Source organism: Muscardinus avellanarius (assembly GCF_963383645.1).
Source record: "Muscardinus avellanarius genome assembly, chromosome: 5".
Classification (NCBI taxonomy): domain Eukaryota; kingdom Metazoa; phylum Chordata; class Mammalia; order Rodentia; family Gliridae; genus Muscardinus; species Muscardinus avellanarius.
In genome coordinates, this window is record NC_137790.1 from 81,323,683 (window position 1) to 81,347,925 (window position 24,243).

Here is a 24,243-nt window from a genome sequence, read left to right on the forward strand (position 1 = left end):
TCTTGTTTTTCTTTACATTTGAATTGGAAACCAAGGTGTCTGAGCTTGAGTTTTAGCTCTGCAATTAAATAGCTGAGTGACCTTAGGCTCGTCTTCTATCCTTTGAGCTGTTAGATTCCTAGTCGCTAAAAAAGTATTGGATAAGATGATTTCAAGGATCTCTACAATCTGAAATCATTTTTTGTTGTGGGATAATTGGTTGATCTTTTGTCAAGGGTTCTAGCAAAATAAAATCTTTAAAATATTTTATCAAAGCAATTTTTAAAAAAGCAGTTGTTTTAAAAGCTTAAACCAGTTTAAAACATCAATGTCCATTTTGAATCACCTGTGATTCTATTAAAATGCAGATTCTGATGCAGCAAGTCTAGGGTGGGACCTGAGATTCCACATTTTTAACAAGCTCCCAGGAGATGAGGATGCTGAAAGTATATGCATCAAACTTTGATTAGAAGGGATCTAAATAACTGTGGGTTTCCAACTAATAGATACAAGTCTCACACAGTCACTCTCAAACAGACACAATCACACTGATGCAATCAGTGTTTTATTCTAAGGATCAAGTTTACAAGTTTTCCCTAGCTACCATCAAATGAAATAAAGCATTCAGAATAATTTCAGAAAAACCTCTCAATAATTTTTTGCATTCACAATTAAATAGATTTAATTGTATTACTTTATATATGTTTTAGCAATTTTTTTTAAAAAGTGACTGTTTTGGTCTCCTGTCAGTAGAGTAAAAATCTAGTGGCTGCTTCAACTTGCCTCTTTCCTTTTCCCACATAAGCACCTCAAGACACCACGTTTATTCTTTAGAAAGTCATCAGCAGGACGCAGCTGGGAATGATACTGCAGGAAAAAGCCCAGTCCAGGTGCAATGGGATTTGGTTTCAATTTTCATTAACATTCCTTCTTTTTTAGTCTAATTTATGTCAGGTCCTGGACTGCTGAATCTCTTACTAATTTGGACAGATGGTCTCTGCCTCAAAGCCAAAGGGCAGGGAGGTGTTTCATTCCCTGCCCCGCCCCTGCCCCGCCCCTGCCCCATACACAGGCCTCACTCAGAAATTATCAAAGTCAAAATGCAACAGCAACACGTTATTGAGTGAATTAATTAATGCATTGCTTCTGGGAGGAGTTTTTACATTTTCAATTTGGTCATTACACCCTATTCTCAAAGATGAAAGCTTTTCTGTACACTAACAAGTAATATTATCAAATCTTTATTGTGATTACCCTAGCAATTCTAACTATACAAGTATTCCTACACTCAGATGCTTGTCAGTAGGACTCTAGGTCCCAGAAAATGCAAGTTATTAAGTTCAAATGTTAGACCCTTTCTCACAAGGAACTGAGAGCTTATGTCAATTCAGGTTCTAGAATTATTTTATTATTGTTACTATTCTAATGGTGGAACAGACCCCAGAGGCTGGGATGGACTCTTGTTTATTTAACAAGGGGATTGTTAGATAAATGAATCATCTAAGGAACTTGGTAGAAATAAAGTTCTCACTTGGCATTTTCTTCCTAGCCAAGGCCCTCACCCCTGGCAGTTTGAGTCATTGTGTTTAAGTTGGTTTTCAAAAATTCAAATTTTGACACATATCCTATGTAATTCTAAAGCAAGTGTGCATGGACCATATTTCAATAAACATTTCATAAATCTAAAATCTCTGCTTTTGAACCATTTAATGTGAATTCAACATCTTGAAATGTAATTCTAATGCAAATGTGCATGGATCATACATACTTCAATAAACATTTTAGGAAACTAAACTACCTCCGCTTTTGAGCTATTTAATGTAAATTTAACATCTTGAAATGAATCTGTTTAAAGTAGCAAAGACTCTTTGTTATATAGACTATTGCTATTCATAGTCAAACCCAAATGTAAATAAACAACATAAGTCTATGCTTAGGTTGGTGCTGGATACATACCTCTACATTGTGTATTGACTTAATTTATTGATGTTAAGAATTTTGTTTTGAAATTGAAGTTGTCATCTGAATTCAAGATGGATTTTTATTCACTTTCTTTCAGATACTTAAACCAAACTCCAGACATTGTCTAGAAATGCACACACACACACACACACACACACATACACACACACACAAACACACATACAGAAAATATATTCAGAATACAAATGTACAGGAATATATATGATATATCTTTAGCTGAGTGTTATAGTACACATCTATAATCCTAGGACTTGAGAGACTGAGATAGGAGGATCACAAGTTCAAGGACAGCCTCAACAAGAAGTCAGACTCTCATCAACCTAACCAGACCATTTCAAAATAAAAATAAAATAGGGCTGGGTGTATAACTCAGAGGTAGAATGCCCCTGGGTTTGTGGGGAGCCATTAAGGTTTTCCCCTAAAAGAATATTTCTGACTCAGCTGACCTTTGCCCAGAGTCAACCAGGTTTGAGGTCATAGAAGGTTCAAAGTAAAAGGTGATGTTCAGATCAGATGGTGATGGCACGAGTATACGGATTGACCCACCTGTAATGTATGTGCTTTGGTTTGGTCTTTTATTGTATTCCAGTGGTGATAGCACGAGGATATTGATTGACCTGCAATTGTATAAATACCTCAAGAGAAATAAACCCGTTGTTGGTCAGTAGGAAATATTGATCCAGGAGCAGGGGTCAGCCAGTAGAGATATCGACTCAGGAGTAGGCTGGTGCCCCCCCCCCACGTTAGAATTAAAATTTCTCAGAATCAAATTCTTAAGAGTTAAATTCTTTCATCCTTACTCCTCTCTTTGGAACCAGTACTTTTGCTGGCTAGTTACGGCATGGGTTCAATCCTCAGTGCCACATACACTCAAAAATTATATATTTTCATTTAGATTAAAACTAAAATTATTTAGTAAAAATAATTGAGTAACTTACACAAATCAGAATTTTTAAGACTTCATGAGAATTTATGGACAATGAAGGTAGGCCAGGTACTTCTATTTCAGTTCACAAATTATGAAACTCAAATTGAAAAACAAGACACAAAAACATTTTGTTTTGGTGAAAATTGGGAAACCACTAATCTTGTTTTACTCTTTCCTTTTAGACACTAGAGAAACAAAATCTTCTGATAAGTGACTTGCTTGTTGATGATAGATCTGGGCCCAGATATAGCAAATACATCATTTAACTGTATTTATTTTAATATGTATTTCTTAAATGTATGTAAAATTTTCTAAATGTTCCTAAACGTGTTTGGAAAGGATTGTGTTATAAAGGATGGGTGTTCTAAACACCAAATATATGCAGTAATTCTTCTGGTTGGAAAGGAGAATGGCATAGTTGTGTGGAATGATGAGGCTGTGATGGCTTTGATTGTGTTAGTAATGTTTTATTTCTTAGCCTGGGTATTGAGGTTCTTATGCACTGTTTTGTTTGCTTGCTTTATTTTTATTTTTTACTTTTGTAGTACTGGGGACTGAACCCAGGGACAATCTAACTCTGAACTACACCCCCACCCCTATTTTTATTTTTTATTTTTGATACAGGGTCTAATTAAGTTGCAGAGGGATTCATTAAATACCTGAGGCTGGCCATGAATCTGCTATTCTACTCGCTCAGCTTCCCAAGTACTGGGATTACAAACATGTGCCACCACACCAGGCTCTTCACCATTGCCAGACTATGGAACCAGCCAGGATGTCCATCAACAGATGGATTACAAAACTGTGGGATATGTACGCAATGAATTTTACTTAGCCATAAAGGAAAATACAATTACATCATTTACAGGGAAATGGATGGAACTGGAGGACATTATGCTAAGTAAGATTAGTCAGTCACAAAAAATAAGAAATCGGATTATTTCCCTAATATGTAAAAGCTAGGGATAAATAGGTAATAGGAGAAATTCTAGATGAAGAAGAAGATTCTATAGATGAGCAAATAAGGTGACCTATCTAAGGGGGATGGGAAGGGAGAAGAGGGAAATTCTCTAAAGCACATGATGTACATTTACAAACATATCAAAGTCAATCACTAAGCCAAACATGAGACGGAGGGATCGGGAAGAAATGGTGCGGGAACTGGGTAAGGGCTAACTGGGGGATGTGTGCATGTATGTCTCCACCATCTTGTATCCAATTAAGATGTATGATTACAATGCACTAATAAAAAATGTTTGAAAAGTACCGTTAACAGTTGCTAAATAGATTATTAAAAATGCATGGTGCTCCGTTAATCTAAAATCAGTGAAGATTTTAATCTGTACAGATCGTGGGGCAAGATTTACTGTGATTACTCTTAGACCTGTCTCCTCTCCTCCTTTCCCCAGTATGCACTGATTTACAGATCACAAATGAAAGATAACTGAATTTTATATGTATATACCGTATTTCTCCAATTATAAAAATATATGCAATACCATTTTATTTAATCTTTTTTCTTAATTCATCACATTGTCATTGAGTATTTGTAAATAGTATGAGTATTAACTTCATCAGCTAAACCTAAATTTAACAGTGCTACTTTACAAAAACATGAGATGGTAAACAATTTTTATTTCTAAAGAAAAGATAACTGGGAAATATATAATTTAAACCACAATGGGGAATATCATGTACAATTTTTTTTTTCTTTTCTTTGGTGGTACTGGGGTTCCTGGAAACCCTTCTACCTCCGGGGTATACTCCCAGACCTATTTTTTAAATTTTTAATTTGGAAACAGGGTCTCCTAAGCCAGCCAGGCTGGCTACAAACCTGTGCCATTCTCCTGTCTCTGCATCCCAAGTGCGGGGATTACAAGCATGTGTCACCACGCCTGGCTCATGTGTAAAATTTTTATCTGAAGTTGTTGCTATGGTGTTTTTAAGAAAAAGAGTCAAAAATAGGAAAAGGGCAGTAATTCCTTTATTAAATCTTAATTATAAGTGACAAAGTATAAATTATTTTTTCATACCTTCTTTAAAGAAAACGCATTATCCAACACAGTTAAATACAGTGGTACTCAATTAATGTACTTCAATTGGAGGAGAAAATATTTTATCATCCCAAATGAAGTTCTCAGTATTCTTGGACATGAGATATAATGCTACCTATTGAAATTTGTGCCCAAATTATTTTTGGCTATATTAGGGATTTTAAGTAAATATTTTAATTGAAATGATTTATTTAGTTATTATGATTAGAACTTAAGTAAAATTTATTTAACTATTTGTAGACTTTTACATCTTAAAGAAAACATCAAAGATTATTAAGTAAAACCCTTACTCTGCTTCTCTCATATCCATCCGTTCCTGCTTGGACCATCTGGGAATGAGAAAGCCTTTCATCTTCTGAGAAGTTTATCTTATAACTGTATAGTACTCATAATAACTTAAATATTCTTCATCCTATTGATCTGAAATACTCCTCTCATGATAAGTTCCTGGAAGTATAACCCTGTCAACATAAAAACAACAATATCAACTGATCCCCCTTCTGAAGACTTTCCTTTTAGAGAATAAACAAAATATTATTAGCTCATTTGGATATTCAGATACAATTAAATTGGGGCTGAAAATCTTGGCATGGTGGCACACGCTTGTAATCCTCATACTTGGGAGGCTGAGATAGGAGGATCACAGGTTCGTGATCAGCCTAAGGTACTTAATGAGGCTCTCCGTAACTTAGTGAGACCCTGTTTCCAAATAAGAAATAATAAAACCTAAAACCGGGCTGGGGATGTAGCTCAGAGAGAGAATGTCTGGGTTCAATCCCCAGTGCCACACACACACACACACACACACACACACACACACACACAAAAATTGGGTTGAAATCATCTGCCCCCCTTTGAAAAAGGCTACAGTACTTATGCTTTTAATGCAACATTTATAACTTTAAAATTACATTTTTCCCAGATAGATGAATTTTAAAAGGATTTTGCATTATTTTTATACAAACAATTAAAAGTAAATAAAGGAATCAATCTAGGATGCAAGACTATAAAGCCTACCTGCTGCTTCATGCTTTTCTGGCCTCTATGTAGAAAGAACTTTTCAGATCTTCTCACCCACCCTTCATTCCTACAGTCAGATAATATGTGAGCCCTTGGTACCGTACTCAACCCTAAGCCACCTGTGGGGAGTACATGGCTGGCCATCAACCAACCACAACAAAAGTCACTACAATTGCTTCCAATTTATGACTTTTCATAAACTCCTATTTGATTATTTTCTATGATATAAAAATGTACCACACATAGTTTTAGGGTTTTTTTTTTGAGGTATTCTAAATAGCATCAAGAGTTCCTGCATACTTTCCAGCCAGCTTCTCCCAATAGTAATTTATTACAATAGTATAATATCATAAGCAGAAAAGTAATATAGACACAAGACATTCATATTACTTGGATATCACCATTTTCCACACACTCATTTGTGTATTTATATGTACATCACAGTAAGAATACAGAATGGTTTCCTCAAAAGGCTCCCTTGTACAGCTATTTTATAGCTACAGCCAATTCCCTTCTTCCTACTTTCCTAACCCCTAGCTACTGCTATTTTTTCTGTTTCTGTAATTTTGCCACTTAATGAATACTATATGAATGAAACCATACAATAGGTTATCTTTTAAATTGTTTACTTTTCATCTGGGTGTGGTGGTACATAATTGTCAGCATTTGGGAGGCTGAAACCGGAAGATCTCAGTTCAAGGACAGCCTTAGCTACTTAGTGAGGCCCTTTACAACTCAGTGATACCCTGTTTCAAAATAAAGGATAAAAATAGGGCTGTGTGTGTGTGTGTGTGTGTGTGTGTGTGTGTGTGTGACTTGGTGGTAGAATTCCCCTGGGTTCCATTCCCAGTACCGCAAAAAAGGAAAAAAATTGTTTATTTTCATTCAACATAAAAATCTATCTAGGTTTTTATTTGTATTCAATAGTCCATTCTTTTAAAATTGTTGAATAGTGTTTAAACATTGTTTAGCCATTTGTCCATTCAAGGACACCTTGGTCATTTAGTTTCTAGCCATTATGAAACAAGTTGTTATGCGCACTGTTGTACAGATTTTTGTGTGAACATAAAATTTTATTTCTTCTAGATACACGATCTAGATTGTAGTGGCTGATCATATGAAATGCACTAGTTTAGATTTCTAAGAAACTACCAGATTGCTTTCCTGCAATATATATGTGAGGTGCAGGCAGCACTGTCTCCCTTTCCAAAAATTCCAATCCAAGACCGCTTAGAGCCAGGCGTGGTGGCGCACGCTTGTAATCCCAGTATTTGGGAGACGGAGACAGGATGATCATGGTTCATGGACAGCTTCGGCTACATAGTGAGGCCCTCTGCAACTCAGTGAGACCCTGTTTCAAAATAAGGTGTAAAAAAATAGGGATGGGGGTGTATAGCTCGAAGGTAGAATGGGTTCCATCCAAAGTACCACACACACACAAAAAAACCAGATTGCTTAATATTTACTTTTTGTTATTATTTCCCTTATATTTAGACCATCTCACAGCTGGAATTGCACTGCACTTATAGGATTTTTCTTCCATTGTCTCCTTGTAGAAGATAATATGTTCTATTGCCTGGACACTTTTAACCTCTGCCTTCAAAATCAAGGCTTTCATTCTGTCAGCTGCTGTTAATAATGCCTGTTAACAGCTTGCTAGTGCAAGCCTATTAAAGATTTGCTCTGAACTGAAGCATGCTGCCTCTCTTAAGATCATACACTATACCCTGCTGTAGTCCATGTCAAAAAATGGTTGATGTAGCCTGTCGTTGTGGCACACGCTTGTAATCCCCACACTTGGGAGGCGGAGACAGGAGGATCACGCTGGTTCGAAGCCAGACTCAGTTGGCTTAAGAGACACTGTTTCTAAATAAAAATATAAAATAGGTCTGGAAGTGTAGCCCGGAGGTAGGGTTTCCAGGAACCCCAGTACCACCAAAAAAAAAAAAAAAGGTTGATAAAGGGCATGAAAAATTGGATCTCATCTGGACCCAGGTGGCACATGCCTATAATTCCACTAATTGAAAGGCTGAGACCAGAAGATTACAGGTTCAGGGCCAACCTCAGCAACTAGAGAGGCCCTCAGTAACTTATTGAGACTTTATCTCAAAAACAAACCAAAACAAAACAGACTGGAGCTTTAGCATTAGAGGTAAAATGTCCCAAGGTTCAATCCTCAATATCCCCCCCCAAACAAAAGAAAAGAAAAGAGAAGAAATCTCTAGCCGGGAACATCTCCAAAGCCCCAGTTGGCTCAGTTTTAGAGCTCCTGAGGGTTGGCTGAGGTCTTGGTTATAAGAGTGGCACAGTTCACCTCTTCCCTCTGCCCAAGCCTGCCTCCCTTCACTTCTGGAAGTTAGTCTTTAGTGCATGCCCCCAAGACCTCATGCATGTAAAACTGTCTCCTTCTCTAAAGAAGCCCACTCAAGACAATTGATACGAGGGACAGTACAAGGGGACAAACACTAAGGCAGGGTTTGGGCGTGGCATCATTTTCTGATAACCTTGACCCAGCTACAGCAGTGCATCAGTCCATTTTACTAATGAAGAACTGGGAAAGTCTACCAGTTGTGAGAACGCTCTCCTGGTTAACGCATTGGCTATCGAGACGTTTAGAGGAAATAATCAGTTAAAGAAGGGTGGCTGTTGCTGAGTGTTCTTGATGAATTTGAGAAAGACCATGGAAGGCTACCTATGATTGATCATTAAATTGAAGTTAAAAATCAGTGAGCATCCTTGCCAGTTAATTACTTATTGCTTTGAAATAGATAAGAAAGATTTGGCAAGTGTATTAGAGGGTTGGTACAACGTATAGCTGCAATGATGAAACATGAACCCTATAAAGATTCGGATTTCTGCTACATTGGAGAAGTTACTAAGTGTTCAGAGGTTATTAGCACACTGTCTCTGCAAATCGTCAGAGGGTAATTTTTTTGGTTTTGTAGATTAAATGCAATCTATCACAACTCTTCAATTTTGCCATTCAAGAACAATTATAGCCACAGACAATCTATAAATAAGTGGGTATAGGTCGTGTAAAAATAAAATGCTATCATAAAATCAGACAGTAGTCTGGATTTCCTCTGAGGCTATGGTTTGCCCATCACCTTAAGAATATAATTGGACACCCTTCCCCTGCTCCTCTCTGCTACACCCAGACTAAAGGACAAACATGCATTTTGCGACTCCCACTACTAAGAAGCCGGGACCATCTTTTTTTAATGTTTTTTTAAATTTATTTTTATTTTTTTCCTTTTTTTTAAAATTGGTGCACTGTATTCATACATCATATTGGGATACAAACTTTTGTAGACATACATGCACACCTCACCCAGTCAACCCCCACCCGATCCCCACCCCATTCCCTCCCCATCCCTCCTTCCCATGCTTGGCTTAGTGGTTGACATCTAGTATTATAGCAATTTATCCAAAATTAAAAATGATATTCTCACATAACAGTTTCATTTGTCTGATACCAAGCTTTTGATGACTTAAAGATAACATTTCAATATTTCTTTTTACTTTCTTTCTTACCAGAGAATATTTTTTTTTCTATTTTTTTAGGTGAAACTATCATATATATATTTAATTTAATTTAATTTTTTATTGGTGCAATGTATTCATACATCATAATGGTATAAAGAAAATACTTTTGTAGACATACATGCACACATTGCCCAGTTAGCCCCTACCCGATCCCCACCCCGTTCCCTCCCAATCCCTCCCTCCCATGCTTGGCTTAGTGGTTGACATCTAGTTTTATAACAATTTATCCAATATTAACGATGATAATCTCATAAAACAGTTTCATTTGTCTGATACCAAGCTTTTGATGACTAAAAGATAACAGTTCAATATTTCTTTTAGCTTTCTTTCTTACCAGAGAATATTTTTTTCTTTTCTTTTTTTTAGGTGAAGCTATCATACATTTATTTATTTATTTTTCAGAAAAAAATTATCCTGATATGGAATATGGACTCTAGATACCCAAAACAATCTCGAAGAAGAACAAAGCTAGAAGATGTATATTTTCTGATTTCAAACCACATAAAGCTACAATAATTGAGACAGTGTAGTACTGTTGTAAAGGCAGATATATATAAACCATTGGAGTTAAATAAAAGCCTAGAGATAAATTCTTCCGTATATTGTCAAGTTATTTTTGACAAGGTTTCCACGAACATTTGGTGGAGGAAATACTAATCTTTTAACTAAATATTGTTGAAAAATAATAATTACATGAAAAAGAATAAAATTGGACCCTTACCTAATACATATACAAATATTAACTCAAAACAGATAAAAGACCTAAATATAAATCTTAATACTATAAACTTTTAGAAGAAAACCTGGGTCATAAAACCTCACAACATTGAAATTGGCAGTGATTTCTTGGATATGAGGTTCAATGGCACAGGCAACAAAAGGGTAAATAAACTCCCTAAAAAATAAAAAAAATATTGTATATCCTTTTTTTTTTTTTTTTTTTTTGGCAGGTCTGGGGATGGAACCCAGGGGCATTTGACCTCCGAGTTACAAACCCTGCCCTATTTTTTTTTATTCTTTATTTTAAAACCGGGTCTCACTGAGTTGCAGAGGGCCTCACCAAGTAGCTGAGGCTGTCCACGAACCGCGATCCTACAGGTCTCAGCCTCCCGAATGCTGGGATTACAAGCGTGCACCACCACGCCCGGCAAAAATATTGTATATCCAAAGACAATGTAAACAGAGTTAAAAGTTACTGATAGAATGGGATAAAATATTTCCAAATGCTATATCTGAAGGTATATTAATATTCCTACTAGAAATCCTGAAAATTAGCAACAATAGAAGCAAACAATACAATTTAGAGCTAGGTAAAAGACTAACATAAATAATGAATCTCCACAGATAACCAATCTTAGTTGTCTGTTGGATGGAAAATCTTGTTTCTCTGGTTCTGGTGTGTGTTCCCTAATTCTTCTTTGTAGTTAATCTCTTTGAGTATTTTCTCTAGTGCTGGTTTTGAAGACATAAATTCCTTCAGTTTCTGTTTGTCGTGGAAGCTTCTTATTTCTCCATCTAATTTGATAGAAAGTTTTGCTGGGTAGTAAATTTTTGGCTGGAAGTTGTTTTCTTTCAGAGTTTGGAATATGTTACTCCAAGCCCTTCTGGCTCTCATGACTTGGTTTGGGAAGTCTGGAGTGATTCTAATTGGTTTGCCTCTGAATGTCACTTGGCCCTTTGTTTTTGTTGCCTTTAAGATTCTCTGCTTGGCTTCCACAGTGGTCATTTTGACAATTATGTGGCGTGGGGATCCTCTTTTCCGATCCTGTCTAAAGGGAGTTCTATAACTTTCCTGGACCTGTGTATCAACCTATGTTTGGAAAATTTTCTATTATTTCCTTAAAAATATTGTTAATCCCTTTGGTTTCACCTTCTTTTCTCTCCTCTATTCCAAATATTCTTAGGTTAGCTCTCTTAAAATGGGCCCATATTTCTTCAATGTCAGATTCCTGCTGTCGGATTTTTTTTTCTAAATTAGAAACTATGCGTTCATTTTTAGAATGATCATCTTCTAGGAGCGAGATTCTATTCTCCATGTGGTCTAATTGGTTGTTTGTGCTTTGAATTGAGGCCTTTACTTCATTAATTGCATCCTTTATCTCTCTTTGGCTCTCTCTGAATTCTTTTTGAAACACCTCTATTATTTCTACAGTTATTTTCCTGATTTGATCTTCTAGAAATCTCTGATTTTCTGTTTTATCGGGTTCTGATGTTGTGGGTTTGTGGGCATTCATTGCTCCATTGTTATTCCTCTTTCCCATGATTTTGGAAGTTTGTGCCTGCTCTGGGTTCTTCCCTGGGTCACTATGACTTCACTTAAGGTGCTGTGGATCTCGAGTCTATGGTATCTCAGTTTCCACTACTCCTTTACTGGGTTGTATCGCAGAGTCTCAGACCCTGGGAGTCAATCGAGGCTGCTTTAGACCATGGGGGGTCCCAGATTGGGCTTTCTCCTATGGTGTAATATCTCTGCCACCACCACTTCCCCACTGGGTCAAGTCCCTGGGAGTACGGTACTGGGATTTCTCCTCTAAGGGCCCCAATTTGACTCACTGTTGAGTGCGCAGACGGAGCTGTCGTGGACTCAGTGAATTCGCTGCTGCTGCCACCGGTAGCAATATGGCGCCGCTGCCGCGCCCTCGGCTGTGATGCTGGCGTATTTCTTTTCTGTTTTTGAACTCCAATCAGAGTCCCTGCAGGGTGTGCTGAGCCCAGCCCCTGGGAGCTTTAGATGCTCCGTGCACTGAGAAATATGCAAAATCCCACCCGGCTGTTCCCCAGTGGCTCGCCTCAGCTCACTGTCCACCGCTCCTCTCTGGAGCTTGGTGGGCTGTAAGTGAGTTGGTCTGGTGCCGTCCGGTGAACTTGCTGCTACCACCAGCAGTAAGGCGCTGTTGCCACGTTCTCGGGCGTGAGGCCAGTGTATCTCCTCTCTGGTTTCTGATCCCCGTTATGAGTTCCCTTCCTCTCTGGAGCCTGGTGCTGCAAGGCAAAATGGCGCCCGCCACTTCACGCCACGGCTCCGGCTGCAGCACTGCGGTCTGGTTTCTGGTGTCTTGTTTTCCAGCCCTCTTTTTCTCTGTCCCTGAAAATTACATTTTTTGTTTCTCTGCTGATGGTATTTTCTGGCTATGAAAGGCGCTGATTTTGTGGTAATAGAGATTGGTTGTTAGCGGGGCTCGTAAGCCCCGTTTTGCTCTGTTGCCATCTTCCCGGAAGTCCCCGAAACTATCATATATTTATATATTTATTTTTCAGAAAAAAAATCTATCCTAATATGGAATATGGACTCTAGATACCCAAAATGATCTTGAAAAAGAACAAAGCTAGAAGATATATATTTTCTGATTTCAAACCATATAAAGCTACAATAATTGAAACAGTGTAGTACTATTCTAAAGGCAGATATATAAACCATTGGAGTTAAATAAAAGCCTAGAGCTAAATTCTTCCCTATATTGTCAACTTTTATAGGCCTCTTTGGATTCTGTGAATAGCATATTCCGTACTTGGGACTAATGCTCTTATTTGTATATCTGGTAACACAGAAGTTGCAGAGTTTTCCAAAGTACTAAATGCTTTGCAAGAAGTACAGATAGTGGAACACTATACAGTGTTGAAGATGTCAAAGGATCTTTAGAGAAAATGTCAATAAGATATCAAAACTATCAAAGCTAGTTAGTGGTGGAATTGAGGTTTGCATATAGGTTTTCTTGGATTTTGAGAATAGATGCTTTGTCTCTCTTATGTTTCTTAAAGCAACTGAAAAATTTTTCCTTAGCAAAGGAATCAAATAAATAGATATTAAGGTATATCAGTAGTTACATGGCTCAACTAAATGGGAGATATTTGTTGAGAACTGAATATAGTTTGGGCCTCATACACTCTGGCAATGAATAAATCTGTTGAATGCATTTAAGTGTGAGTTTTATGCCTACTAAATTTTGAAACAAACAGCTTCAGGCTTCAAAAGATTTTATTTTATAGGCAAAAGGACCATCAGGAGTCATGATTAACATCAAATTTGCAATTGTAGTAAAGCTCTTCTTCTTTTACATAGTTACAGAGAAGTCTAACAATACACTGCTTGCCAGAAAGGACAACTGATGCTTTCTTTTTATTCTTCCTGATTAATGGAGGATCATACCATGTTTTTAGTTGGGTTTGCAAAAGAAAAATCATAAGGCTTTGATACCAAGTCATCAAATTTGGGAGAAAATCATCATTCACATCTGAAGAGTGCTAAATATTCATTGATGAAATGCAGGGTTGGGTTGCCAAGTGTCTTATCAAGTTATCTCTCTTGGGCACAAGCCTGGAGTGTGGAGAGACATAAGATCTAGTTGTGGAGCAAATTAGTATTGCTGTTTCTGCTGGGACAACAGGATACTGTTAGCAGTTGTTGGGGTGGAAATCATATCCCAGGGAAGTCCTGGGGCCTGGCGAATGAATATGAGAAAGGGAAATCAGTAGAGTGAAATTGCAAATAGGAGATAAATAGCTCTTTCTAAGCCAGATGAGCCCATGAGCAGCAGACAACAGTCTGGTTTACACCCAGGATTTATGTAACACACAGTTTTAAACTTTGGCCTTGGTTTCCTGAGTGGAAAGTGATGCGCCAGTTAACATCTACTGAGAACTTATTGTGTGCCAGGCACTGAGCTAAATGCTCTACTTGGGTTGTTTCATTAACTTCTCATGAGAATTTGAAATACCAATTATTTTATTATTTCTGTTTTATATGTGAGAAAGCTAAGGTTTAGAGAAGATAAAACATTTGAACTCCTAAGTTTGTTTTATCCCAGAGCTCATAAACAAAACTAGCATGATTTATTTCCTGTTAAGGAAATATAAAGGCAGTAGTTTCTCTTTTTAGGTCAGTTAGTGGGCTTGGTTTATTCCACCTATCCCTTTGCTACTAGCATGGAAGTCATTTATAGGTCCTCAGTATATGAAAACATATTCCAGATTCCCTTAAACATCCTGGTTTTAACTGCTGTTCTCTGTGGCTCTAATAAAATTTGACAATGCTCCGAATATTTGGACTACAATTTTTGCTGTCTGGATTTTTTTTCTTTTTTGCTGTTGGAAATGGTGCAAAACTGAGAAAACTGCTCATATATTTTCAGCTGGGATGCATTTTTATAAAGATGCTGAAAACCTTACAGGAGTGACTGATTTGTTCTGATTTCTAGTTGTAGTTTTAATGCCATTGTGGCCCAATGTGGTCTCTAGTTTTGCATCCCACAGTTTCCACTCAGAGTGATATTCAGTCAGTTCTGAATTTTTCATGTTTTAAATTTTAGACTTTTAAATTGGGATGAAATACTCAGCATTTTCAATGAAAAAAAAATGGGAAGTATAGAAACCTCAGATGTCATGTATAAGGGCCTGTGTGTGTGTGTGTGTGTGTGTGTATGCATGTGCATGGTCTGTGCAAATGTTTCTGGTAATGGTGAGAAATTTTTGTAGCTATACATACAGTTTACAGCACACTTTAAATAAAGAAGCAGGCATTTTAAATTTCAGGCATGTATACAGAAAAGTATTTTCAGTAGGTAGCTTGGGACTAAAATATGGGCCAGGACTTCAGGACCACTACACCAGTAATATACAGAACAGGAGAGTCTTTTCAATAAAAAAACTGGGTATCAGAATACTGTAAATATTCATTCAAGCCATATTTTTTAATATTGTGCTAGGTAGGACACACATACACACACACACACACACACATACACACACACATACTTCTCTATTATGGCAAGGTAAAATGGATAAAAGGTGATAACCTCATATCTCCACATTAATATTGCTGATCCTTCATTTTTCAGAAATACTGTTCAAATTAAATTGATTAATAATGCTGTTCAGTTCAACTATATCCTTGTAGGTAGGCCTGATGTATCCATCAATTACCAGTAGAGGTATGTTGAAATCTCTAACTGTACTAGTAGATCTGTTAAATTTGCTTGCAGTTTAATAGTTTTTGTCTTGTATGTTGATGCCTTATCATTAGCTGTGTGTGTGTGTGTGTGTGTGTGTGTGTGTGTTTGTGCACGCACACACACACGTGCACAAGTGTATTAAAGCTTATGTCTTCTTGGACTTTTGACACCTTTCTATTTATGCAATGCCCTACTTTATCCTTGACAATTTTTCTTGCTTTGTCAGTTGTCAGTTTTGTCTGAAATTTACATAGCAATTCTAACTTTCTTTTTATTAGTGTTAACAGGAGATATATAGATGCATACATATGTATATATATGAAGAGAGATTCCTTTGGTTTTTTTTTTTTTTTTTTTGGTGGTACTGGGGTTCCTGGAAGCCCTTCTACCTCCAGGCTACACTCCCAGAAACCTATTTTTAATATTTTTATTTGGAAACAGGGTCTCTTAAGCCAGAGCAGCTGGCTTTGAACCTGTGAGATCCTCCTGTCTCCGCCTCCCAAGTGCGGGGATTACAAGTGTGCGCCACTGTACCCGGTGAGATTCCTTTGTTTTTTAACCTGTGTTTTTATGTTTAAGGTATATTCTTGTAGGCAGTCTATAGTGTGTCTGTTTTCCATCTACTCTGACAATGTTTGTATTTTTATTGCCATTTAAAGTCATTATTGATATAGTTAGATTAACAGCATACAACTCCTTTCTGTTTCTTGTACTTATTCTTTTTTATTTTTCTCACTTTCTGCCTGTTTGGGCTTTAATTGAGCATTTTATACATTTCTTCTTTCTAGCTGGGGATGATGATACACACCTGTAATCCCAGCTACTTGGGAGGCTGATGCAGGAGATTCACAAGTTGAAGCCAGTCTGAGTAACTTAAAGACACTGTCAAAATAAAAAGCTCTGGAGTGTAGCTCAGTGGGAGAGTACTTGTCTAGCATGTGAAGGCCCTGGTTTCAATCCCTAGTACCGGAGGTGGATGGAGCTTTCTTCTTACATAAAGCTGGTACTGTTTAATTTTTTTGGGCTGTAATCCACTATTACTGTACTGGAGTTCCACTGATGAACTGTCAAAGTACAGATAGTCCCTTACTTATAATGGTTTAACTTACAATATTTTTTTCTGTATGATGGTTAAAGTAATACACAGTAACTGTACTTCAAATGTTGATCATTTCCTGTACTAGCAGCATGTAGTTCTATATTTTCCCATTATGCTGAGCAGCAAGGGCGAACCATAGCTGCCTGACAGCCATGAGATAATGATGGGAAACACCTGCATCTATTGTGCGCTTAGTTGTTAAGCTATGGTGTTTGGTAGCATAGGTTCGTTAAGAGCCATTCTAACCTACAATATTTTCAATTTATGGTGAGTTTATTGAGATGTAAATCCATTATACACTGAGGGCCGAAGAGGAGAACTATTTTATAATCTCTTGATTCAACCTTTGTCTTTTAGCTGGTCTGTATATCTGAGCTTAACTTCACCGGTGTGTATTAGCTTTTCTTTTCTCCCCTTAGATGAAAAAGGAAGGCAAAAGGGGCCTGTAGTTGTGTGATGTGTGTGTGTGTGGGGGGGGGTACTGGGGTTCCTGGAAACATTTCTACTTCTGGGCTACACTCCCAGACCAATTTTATACTTTTTTTTTTTTTTTTTTGAAACAGGGTCTCTTAAGCCAGCATGGCTGGCTTCGAACCTGCACAATCCTCCTGTTTATACTTCCCAAGCACAGGGATTACAAGCCTGTGCCACCACTCCCAGCTAGTTGTGTGATTTTGTAACCCAATATAGATGAGGCTCTGGGAAAGTCTTTTCCACTCGATAGTAGACCTCTTATCTGCTATGGAGAATCCTCTTTGTATACTGCAAAATGCCTCTTTCCTTTGCAGACCAGCCAGGAGAATTTTCTAGGCTCATTTTGAGAATCTTGTGAGATTTTTAGAGGTAAAACTCACGAAATTGTAGAGTACACTAATCTCCTCAAGTTTTTTACTCTCAAGTTTATCTATATTGAACTTTCAAATAATTCATCAAAAGAAATGCTTTGTGTCACAACCAGTTTATGACTCCATGACTTTGAGGTAAGCAGATATTGGTTTAATCTTTCTGAGACAAAATGTGTTGTGTCCCAACTGTTAGGATATGTCCTTTGTCCTCAGTTCTCTGCTTTGTCTGAGAAAATACACTGATTTTTAGTTTGTAAAAACTTATCATAGGAGTGGGAGAGACCACTTTCAAAATCTCTGTCAGACCTGAAACTGGAAATCAGGACTTTTTCTCATTTGCTGAAACCACACTCTCTCACTTTACATCCCAGCTGTGCTGGCAGCTACGATATATGGCAAAATGTGCATCCAACTCAGTTAGGAGATCTTACTTTAAAGCATAGGACTGTTCTCTAATAGTATAATTGGTTGATAAGTCATAACCTCTTTCTAAGATTCAGATTGTTTTAATCTTTAAATCCACCCATCTTTACCTCTATTGGCTCTTGCTATAAATAAATTTTGAATGACTAACTCACCTTGTTTAAAGAAATAACTTTAAAAGGCATATAATAATATTATCAAGTATTTGTTGAAGTTTTGTGGTAAGTTTACATTCTATAAATTTAAAGATGTTATTATCAGGTATTCATGCATAAAAGAATACCAAAATTTGAAGTCCTAAACATCCACGAAGAAAATCATGTTGTGAACAATATTTTCAAATTGCTGCTCATGGGAGACATTTACCTTCATAACTTCCAGTTTTTAGATATTGTGTTCTTAGATATTGTAAAAATAGTAATATATATGTATAACTTTTAATATTTTCAGGATAAATACATACAGGAAAATATGTTCAAGATATTTTTATCTAAATTCAACAGTTTTTAAAGGTAATTAATTTCTTCTCTATAGCCTTTTACATTTATAATTAATATGACATGTATAGTAAGAAAATTTTCTCTAGGCAATACATGCCATGTCAAAGTTAATTATTGTAATTTTAACCATGAAATACTTTTAATCACTTAATACTAATTGCTCTTTTCTAACTATCTACCATCTCTTTTTCTGTCTATCAGAAGTGATAACTCAAAATTTCTTTGCTTGTACTCTATTCTGCCGGAGCCAGTTGGAAAAAGTACAGGTTCCAAAGAGAGGAGTGAGGATGAAAGAATTTAACTCTTAAGAATTTGCTTCCAAGAATTTATAATTCTAATGTGGGGGGGATAGCACCAGCCTACTCCTGAGTCGATATCTCTACTGGCCAACCCCTCCTCCTGGGTCAATATTTCCTACTGGCTGACCCCTGCTCCTGGGTCAATATTTTCTGCTGGCTGATAATGGGTTTATTTCTCCTGAGGTATTTATACAGTTACAGGTCAATCAATATCCTCATGCTGTCACCACCAGAATACAATAAAAGACCAATCCAAAGCACATACATTACAGGTAGGTCAATCAGTACCCTTGTGCCATCACCACCTGATCTGAACATCACCACCTGATCTTCTCTCAGACCTTTTACTTTGAACCTTCTATGACTCCAAAACCTTGTTGACTCTGGGCGAAGGACAGTCAGCTGAGTCAGAAATATTCTTTTAGGGGAAAACCTTAATGGCTTCCCACAATTACCCCTTTCCTATTATATTCAAAGAAGACTGCCTGTCTTAGGTTGTTTCCTTCAGGTATCAAGGATTACCCATCTTTTGATAAGCTATATATCCTGTTTTAGGTTGCCTTGTCCCAAGGAAATCTTACCTGTCATTGGCTACCAACCTCTTAAATGGGGGTACTTTTTAAATGTAAATTGTGCACTTCTGCTAAATAAAAATGTTTTTACTTTGTCCTAAAATCACACTTTGTCCCGAGTCTCTAACAAACAAGATATTGAGAATATTATGTAAAATAGGCATTTCAGTAAGACATTTCCTCCAATTAACACTATGATTTTTACATGTTAAATCCGTTTAACAGAGTAAACAAGTTATTAGTGGGCTAACATTTTTATCTTCTTTCCCTGTGTAACCAGGGCCCCACCAGAGCAAACTTTTAATAGCACAGTTACTACTTTTCTGTAATACCACAGGTGTAAACTGCAGATATCCCATCTTCTTGACATCCCTAGAAAAACATGAGTATACCAGTTCTTTGTCCAAAATAACCAAAAGTACCAATTCTTTGTCCAAAATAATTAAAAGTTTCTGAATAGCACAGTTACTATCAGTCTTTGTACTTGTCTACAACACCAAGGGCATCAACTGTAGACATCTCATCTTTTTTTGAATAACAGAGTTATTATCAGTCTTTGTACTTGTCTGCAATACCACGGGCGTCAACTGCAGACATCTCATCTTTTTGACATTTCTAGAAAAACATAAGGGTGTACCAGTTACCAGTTCTTTGTCCAGAATAACCAAAATTTCCACAATGGGTGTAAAATTCAAAGCAAGAAGTTCCAGCGATTGTGAGTTGTTACTGAAGACAGTGATCACCCACTGTTCCCAAACAGCTGGATGAAGTAGGGGATGATCTGGAATGTAAGTCCATGTTTCAGTCATCAGCATTAATATGAGAGTCTTCTATTTTTCAGTCATCAGCATTAATCCGAGAGTCTTCTATTTTTGCTTGATCCATATGTCGTACCAGCCGCTCAGGTATCTACCGTGCATTATCTTCATCCTATGAGGAAACACAAACGTGTCCTCATCCACATATTAGTAAGGGGTCAGGACCTTTCCAAATTCCTGTGCAAAGATCTTTCCATTTTACTAGAGCAAAATTGTTTTTGGAGGATGGATGCCAATATCTATCTGTTGCTGTGTGACCAGTTTTGTCAGCATTCAAGACATTAACAACACCTCCTTGACCCAGTTTTGTCAGCATTTAAGAAATCTAATAACACCTTCTTGACCATCAGGGTCTTCAGTAACTGGGAAAACTCTGAATCCTCTAGTATCTTCTCCGTTTTCTGCAGCCCAATTTATAGCCACCTGAAGCAGTGATATTAAAGATTACAACTCACCTCTATGGTACTGAGTAGCAGTTCCCTCAAGCTGTTCCTCTTTTTCAGTATCTAAAGTATCCTCATCTTTCTTAGGAAGCTTAACACAAAGCATATCTTTCAACATATGTGAAAAAACAAAAAACTAATTTTTGACTCATTGTATATTACAACTTTTTTGACTTATTGTATATTGCAACTCTTACTTTAGGTGCCTTTGTGTTCTGTCTTAGTTTCTCTAGCACAAAGCAACTCTTTTAATGAATCCATTGTACATTACAATTCCCACATTTTTCACCACCACCAAAAATCTTCAAGTGCACTCCTTTTGTATTCAGCAGTGTCCTTCACTGGATCCTCAGTTTCAGAATCTCCCTGTATGGGCCACCACCTGCCAGAGCCAGTCGGCAAAAGTACAGGTTCTGAAGAGAGGAGTGAGGATGAAAGAATTTAACTCATAAGAATTTGATTCCAAGAATTTTTTTTGTGTGTGGTACTGGGGTTCCTGGAAACCCTTCTACCTCCAGGCTACACTCCCAGACCTATTTTTATACTTTTTTATTTGAAAACAGGGTCTCTTAAACCAGCGCAAGTGGCTGGCTTCAAACCTGTGTGATCCTCCTGTCTCTACCTCCCAAGTACAGGGATTACAAGTGTGTGCCACCACACCCAGCAAATAATTTTTAATTCTAATGTGGGGGGGCCGCCAGCCTACTCCTGAGTCATTGTCTCTACTGGCTGACCCCTACTCCTGGGTCAATATTTCCTACTGGCCGACCCCTGCTCATGGGTCAATATTTCCTACTGGCCGACAATGGGTTGATTGCTCTTGAGGTATTTATACAGTTACAGGTCAATCAATATCCTCATGCTATCACCACCGGAATACAATAAAAGACCAATCCAAAGCACATACATTACAGGTAGATCAATCAGTACCCTTGTGCTATCACCACCTGATCTTCTCTCAGATCTTTTACTTTGAACCTTCTATGACCCCAAACCTTCTTGACTCTGGGCACAGGACAGTCAGCTGAGTCAGAAATATTCCTTTAGGGAAAAACCTAATGGCTCCCCACACTATTCTTTCCTTCTTAATTGTTCCTTATTATGACAACAGTATTAATTGTACATAAAAGAAATTAAAACTGCTTGGAATACTTCTTATAACATACCAAACCAAAGTGAACATTTTCACCTCTATAAAAAGTACACAATTCATATGTAATTTAGTCAGTGTGATTTATGACAAATAATTTGGTAGCCATTAATGATAAAAATGTTATTGAGGAAAGGATGATTCAAAATGGTGACTGCAGGACACAGCACTTCTCAGTAGCTGAAACAAAATAAATATATCTCAGGAACCAAAACATGTCCAGGAACCTTGGCAAAAGGAATCTAGAAACCCTGAACTGCAAGATCCACTACAAAAAAAAAAAAGTTTGGGGATCGGATTGCTGCAGACACAGCTAGGCTGCCTGTCAGTGCCAGCGTGGGTTGCTGGCCCAAACTGTAATCCCTGGACCTGACTGACACCACCATGGCAAAATAACCCAAGAGTTTGAAAATGGACCTGGGAGCTCCAACATCTTAAGTAGTGAGTGGCGCCCAAGCCAGAAGCCCTGGTGCTCACCAAAGACTGGACCACAGCAGCACAATGAGTCCTCCAGACACCTGGATCAAGGAAGTCAGGTATCTGAGTGCGTCCAGAGAAGCTGCGGGTCTTAGTGTGACTCCCAGGTCCAGCACTAGCCCTGGGCACCTGTCCCATCCCCAGGATCCAGCACTATCCTCATGCACCCTTCCCGCACCCCAGGATCCACGCTAGTTGTCTGTGTACCTGCACCCCTAGACTTGGCCCTCACCTTATGCTCCTAGCCGATGTGCCCTGCCCGAGCCAAGGTGCTAACCTCATGGGCCCAGCCTGCTCCCCAGGACAGCAATAGCTGTGTGTGCCCCACCTGCACCCCGAGACCGGGAGCTATCCTTGGGTCCCCAGCCCGTGCACTGATTCCAGCACTAGCCATGTATGCCCACCCCATGCCCTGAGACTTAGTGCTACCCTCGTGTGCCCTGCCTGAGCCAGAGACCAGTGCTAGACCCTGCATTCCGCCTGCACCCCCTGGACCCACCTGTGCCTGGCCCACACCCCAGACCTACTGCTGGCTGTTTGCACCTGCCCCACAGCTGGAGACTACGCACTTGTCTAGATTGCCCAGTCCATGCCGTGGGTCCAGCTCAAGCCCTGTGCACCCTGCCCAAGTCCTGGACCAGGCGCTAGGCATCTGGGCTCACCTGCACCCTGGTCCAGTGATAGCTGTGCATCCAGCCCGTGCGCTGGTATCTGGCAGCACTCTGGCAGTAATTGTGTGTGCCCCGGGACCCTACAACAATCTTTTGCTCAAGGTGCATCCTGGGACCCCATGAGCTAGCCCAGTTAGAATTTTCAGAGACACAGGAAAAGTCATCAAGACACAATACCAGCACAGGGCCTCAGGGGGAGGTTCCAAGACTACTTTGGACATCCTCCACTCCTGCGGTAGTGAAGCACAGCCCTGGGTCTAGGGTGGAGAGTGCAGAGGCACTGACTAGAGGCTGGAAATATACAGAACCCAGGACTTGTACAGAATTTATTAACAGTAACACCAGATGCCCTGACAACTAAACCCAAAGCTGTCAAAGGAAATAAAGCTGTCCAGACACCCAGAGAGTGGCTTAAGAACCTGACAATAGATTACAAGCAAAGTAAGAGACATTGGATTATATTCTGAAAGCTACCACAGCAATCAGACATTCAAATATTATATGGACCCGAACCCATATTCATAAATTAGTAGGACTGGTTTATTTGTTGTTGTTGTTGGTGGTGGTTTGTTCTTTTTTTCCTCTTCTTTCTTTTACTTTTTTAAATATATTTGATAGTTTGCTTTGTTTTCTGGTCTCACACAGTCACTAGTTCTTTTAATTTTATTTTATTCTTGTCCTTTTTTCCTCTTACCTACTCTTTTTTTTTCCTTTTTTCTCTTTCGGTTGTTTTTTGTTCTTTGATTATATAATAGTTAGCTTTTGTATCTTGTATTTCATATCTCCATACTTAAATACTCTACTAACTACACGAGTCCTACTATTTAACTCTCTCTCATTCTCAACAAGATATTACCTTATCATACTTAAATTCTTTTTTTTGTGGTGGTACTGGGGTTCCTGGAAGTCCTTCTACCTGCAGGCTACACTCCCAGACCCATTTTTATATCTTTTTTTATTTGGAAACAGGGTCTCTTAAGCCAGCTGGCTTTGAACCTGCATGATCCTCCTGTCTCTGCCTCCCAAGCATGGGGATTACAAGCATGTACCACCACGCCCAGCAACTTAAATTCTTACTCAACCTAAACATGTCCTCTACCTAACCTTACTCCTGTACCTATCACCCCTGCTCCTTCCCCATCACCCAACCCTCAACACTGAAAAAAGCACTGATGACCTGCCTCTTATTCAAATTTATGGAGAAACAAAAGTTTTTCAAGATAAGCAGAACTTCAAAAAAATCATGAATTCTAAGCCAATACTAGAGAAAATACTTAAAGAAATAAACCATAAAGAGAAAAAATAAGCAGACTCCAGAACCAGAGAAGAGATGAAGTTGATCAGCAGGGCATCTAAATAAGAAGAAATAATACTATATCCAACAGAAGATAGAATACAAAATGACAGAAAACAAACACCATATTTCAATAATAACACTGAACATCAAAGAACTTAACTCTTCAATCAAAAGACACAGATTGGCAATGT